Raw genomic sequence first — 5,325 nt, forward strand, 5'->3', positions numbered from 1 at the left:
TTTTTGTTCTATTTACTTGTATTTTAATTATTCAAATACTTATACCATTACAAACGCAATAGGTACTTACTAAGATAAGAAAAATATACAAAGTAGCAAATTTAACTTAGGTAATATGAAGCAATTAGCTTAAACTCAACGTTTAATGTAATCTGCATTTAACTGTACAAATAATTAAACATTATCATTATTACACTCGGGAGCAATGAAAAAGTAATAAATAACTGTTTACCCGTTATCGATATCGTTCCCAACACTACACAACCAGTCCGACGGGCAGGAAGATGTGCTCACGATCAGCCCTAACAAGGTTCTAGACCCAGCCTAGACTTTCCCAGACCTTAGCCCCTGACCCCAGCCCGAGTTATGGAGACGTCAACATGGGACTTTCGATTTCACTGGCGTATTGGTATTGTGCTGTGTAGGTTTTTTTTAATAATAAGCGTGAAATTGTGAATTTTGTAAGAATAAAATATATTGATCGTAAATAATTAAATATTTTATATAACATAACATAATAATTAAAAGTTATATTTGACTCTATTTTTCAATAAGTATGTAACTTTCTTTTTATTTACTTAAAAAGTGAATGTATCTCTATGTTTAGGTACCTACTTCCTGCGGTGTCATTTTTCACCCCAGCTACCCAGCTACCGTACTACCACCGACACATCAGCAATTTTTAACAATCCATAACCAGCGTCGCTCGCCTGTCAAACATCAGTCAGGGCCTCTAGTACGGGTTGTGCAATTTAGGTAAATGAAAAAAAGTTTTTGGTTTTCTTCTGTCACCTGCAAACATTATCTGTCAAAAGTTTCATGCTAGTTTTCGCTAGAGGCGCCACTTTGTATGCGAGAAAACGGAAACTTTTATAGTTTTCGTACCATACAAGTTATTAATCTTTCTACTTCCACCTCCCTTGTAATTTAATGATCCCGATGACAGTTACAGATTAAGCCTCAACTGTCTACTAATCATCCACGCTACTGTAATCGTAATCACACACGTAATCACTCGTAACACCCCCTGATGATGATGATGACAAAGCTTTTGTACTCGCAATAGTTTGATAAGGAAGCTTATGTGTGCAGCGATACAAATAAAATTGTGTGTGACTGGAAAATATAGGTCGCCTCCGCTACTCATTTAAAAAGAGGTTAGTTCTGTAATAAATCTAAGTTGTGGTTGGTTATGGTATTGTAGTATTATTAAGACCCTGATGCCTGGTTTGAATGCCGATCGGGGCAGATATTTGCTTACAGACAGAAATATGTTTAATGGATGGTTTTGGGTGTACTTACGTACTTGTGTGTGTGTTGTTTGTGTCTTGATCGCGAACAATTTTATTTTTTGTAAAAAGATATCAGCCATTTGAGCCTGCTCCAAGCACAGATTAAACAGAAAACCGTACAAAATTGTGTAACAAAAAACTTACAGTAAAATAAGCGCGATTCGTTAAGGGTGTTTTACGCTAGTACTTAACCGACGACAACGAAGGGAGAACATTACTATCAACAATGTTCGCACAATGAACCTGTGACCCCGATTCCATCTCTGTTCACATACTTATGTGCATACAAGTAAGAAAAGTTCCTGTTACCCACTGGGACATTAGGTTGGGCCTCCGAGAAAATAACAACTTAGTATTAAATAAGTATATAGGATAGGCTGTTTCGCGCATCGACAGTAAACTTAAAGTGTTTTTTTTATTTCGTCAAACACCTTGTACCTAGTCGATAGAGCTATATCTAAAATGTGCCTTCAGATTGGCCTACATTATGTAAATGACATAATGAAGTAAACATACATCTTACTCCAAGTATTTGTAGTTAATCCAAATACCATTTTAAGTACAGATGCCACTACGTAATCATTATCCTTTTAAGACATAATATGATTCAATCAATTTACGCCATGAATTAAAAGGTTTTTTTTCCATATACAGGAGGTCAAATGACAAGGGCCTTTTAGGTAGCGGGACGGCTAAATAATGAAGATTATGTACGATATGAGATGAATCGATAGCGTACTGTGAGAATGAATTACTACTTACTTACTTATACTTATTTCTTTGAATACATACTATCGTTTGCCCCCGCGTTTGTTTGTTGCGTTTGTTCAACCCCCGACAGAAAAAGAGGGGTGTTATAAGTTAAACGTGACTGTGTATCTGTCTGTGGTAGCGTACCTCCTCTATTTTGTTTGTTTAGGATCGTAGATAATGTTACCCAAGTGTTCTTAAGCTATAATTCATGAAAAACAATTCAGCAGTTCAAAAGTTTTAGTACGAATCTTGGGGGTGTTTCACGTTGTTAAGGTTGTTTTATAAGTTCTTTTAAATTTTTCCATTTTCCTATATCCATAAAATTTTGTTATAGGTATATCCGAATCCAAAAAATTTGGTTTTTTTATCGGACGGTATGGATGGAAATTGCACATTTTTTAAGTGGAACTATTTCATTGCTTGTGAGTAATGCTAACTTCGTTACTTTATGATTTCTTTGAGTAATACCTGCATATTGACAAATAATACTTCTTGCATGTGAAAAACATTACTTATTATTATGTAAGTAGGTGAGACGTTGAATATCTTCTGTTAATTTTGAATTATTTGCATAATAACATAATTGCCTGGTTATTAAAACAAACAAATTATTAGATCAAATTGCCGAATAATTCGGGGTTTATAAATTTTTTCTTAATGTATATTGCAGTTTAATATTTCCAAATATATTTGCATATTATGCATAGTATTATGATATTGAACAGTATTACTACTTACGAGCAATGAAAATGTTTCATCTGTGATTTTAGATCCGTATGTCACTGGAAGAACTTTTTCGTTTCTCGTGAGTGTACAGTATAATTTTCTAACCCCTGATCAAAAAGAGGTTATTAAATAAAGAGTGGAATCATGAACTCCAAATCCAATTCACATGTTACAAAAATAGTACCTAAGGGGGGGATGACTATGGGGGTCATTTTAAACTACTTCTGTTGTAGGTACGACGAAATTTCAGAAAGGTTGCTCAGTATGACCACCTGCCAACGGGGATGTTGCTTATAAAAGTCCACCCTGTATCACTGTAGTACTTACGGTGTAGTAAAGGTGGTAAGCTGTAAGTCACCCTTTCACCCCGTCTCAGGGGTTGTATTTGTGTTAATTATTACCTATAATTCAATAAATAAATAAATTTGCGTATTTTCAGATATGGGGGTTTTTTCTCCATGAAATTACTCGTAGAATACACCCTTAAAGTTTGTCGGGTTCGAAAAACAACACACTGTATATATATTTTTATAGTTCTTTTTTTTTAAATAGAGTGATTCACCTTGTTTTGGCTTAGGCTACTATGCCACTTATTGAAATAAATAATGAAAATGATATGTACCTATTAGGTATGCTAACATTTGCAAAAGACTCATCTTAATAGCTAACGTTGCATCTGCTACATAACATGATAGGTTTTATGTTCCACTGAGGTCAGGTCATAAGGAAATGAAAGTGGACAAAATGTCTAGTATTATAACTACCATAAATAAATATTATAAATATAAATACTATTCGTAATTATTTAAATAAATAAGTTACTAGTATACAGTCAGCTTCATTAGAAGCTATAATTAAAAAAATTAAAAAACCGACTTCAAAAAACCACTTAAATGTAAGAAATAATTTAAGGTTTACACAAATTCTACTCGTATGAGACAGTACAAATATACCTAAGCAGGAACTGTTCTTTTTTGAAGTTGGTGCCATATTTCTTCAGATTACTTTGTCACCGCACGTATATTTGTACTGTCTCATACGAGTAGAATTTGTGTAAACCTTAAATTATTTCTTACATTTTAGTGGTTTTTTGAAGTCGGTTTTTTAATTTTTTTAATTATTATTTTATTTAATAGTTTTTAGTTTATTTGTAATAATTTTCAATCAAAAGTAAGGTGCAAATGATACCAAAATGTCCTAATAATCAATACGAATCATTCAAGCCTAAACACGAACTAGTTGCTATATACCGTTGAGGAGTTCCCCTGACTGCCTTCCGTTTCCATCATCAGATCAGCTCAAGGTCACCATCATATTTTTTTGTTATAAGAACTATATTTACGTTCTTAATTTCATTAGAATCGGTTAATATGTGCCCAAAATTGAAATTCATACCCTGTTTTTACCCCTTTACCCACCCTTGGGGGTGAGATAAAATTCTGAAAAAAAATGGGACCACCTGGAAGCTCAACCCAATACAACAAAAAAAGAATTTTCAAAATCGGTTCATAAACGGCGGAGTAATCGGTGAACATACATAAAAAAAAAATAAAAAAAAAAAAAAAAAAAAAGATCCCGACGAATTGAGAACCTCCTCCTTTTTTTGAAGTCGGTTAAAAACAGTTTTGTAACTTGCCAAAGTAACTACCAAATTTTCATTAACTCTTCAGTTGTTAGTAAGTATAAGTATACATAAAACTGTCCATTCGTTACTTACTTTATTTCAATGACATTAAAAAAATCTACAACAAAACTTAAAGCATTTTGCCTACTGAAAAAAACTTCTGAAAACTCACCTCAATATATTTTTCAGGTAGCAAAAAATAAACACCAAACACCGTAACTTGTAACAATCCTAAAATCCAAAAGAAAAAAAAAACGAATTAATTAAAAAGTAAAAACACTGGCACAATTTCCGCTCACAATTTTTGACACACAAAATGGAACGCGGGATCCAAATTTAAATTCGAACGTAACTGACCGTTACTACAGGCGCGTTGTTATTGGTTTGACGTAGAATGGAAGAGTGGTTATGTTCAAATGTTCACAGAGCTTATAAATTCTATGGTTCTACGCGACCAATATTGCTTAGCCCCTGTGAATGTGCTTCGCCCCTTCACTTTGTCATTTCTACTAAGCATTGTCAATAGCAGCGAGGTCAGGTAACGTTGGTCTAATGGCCGTCTGGGGGCACACATTTGGCACTAAAGATGCGACTTAATTAGATGGCTGTAAAACCTTAAAGGCCATTTGTATTTAGTGTAGAGTTGTTAAACAAATATTAATTTTTATTATAAGAACTAGAATTAAAAGATACTTGGTCTTGACATATTATGCTTTTAAGGTGTATTGATAATTAATGCTTTACAAAACTACGCTTACGTTAAATTACTTAATACCTCATCATCACTGACCTCTGCGTCTATTACAGACGATTTATTAATTGTCTGAGACACTTATTTTTATGCCTAAGTACGTACCAATAATATATAAACCATAAGTATTTGTTTATTATAATTATTCTACACCTACAGCCTTAAGTATGAATTTTTTT

This window comes from Plutella xylostella, chromosome 20 (assembly GCF_932276165.1).
Source record: "Plutella xylostella chromosome 20, ilPluXylo3.1, whole genome shotgun sequence".
In the NCBI taxonomy this organism is placed as follows: domain Eukaryota; kingdom Metazoa; phylum Arthropoda; class Insecta; order Lepidoptera; family Plutellidae; genus Plutella; species Plutella xylostella.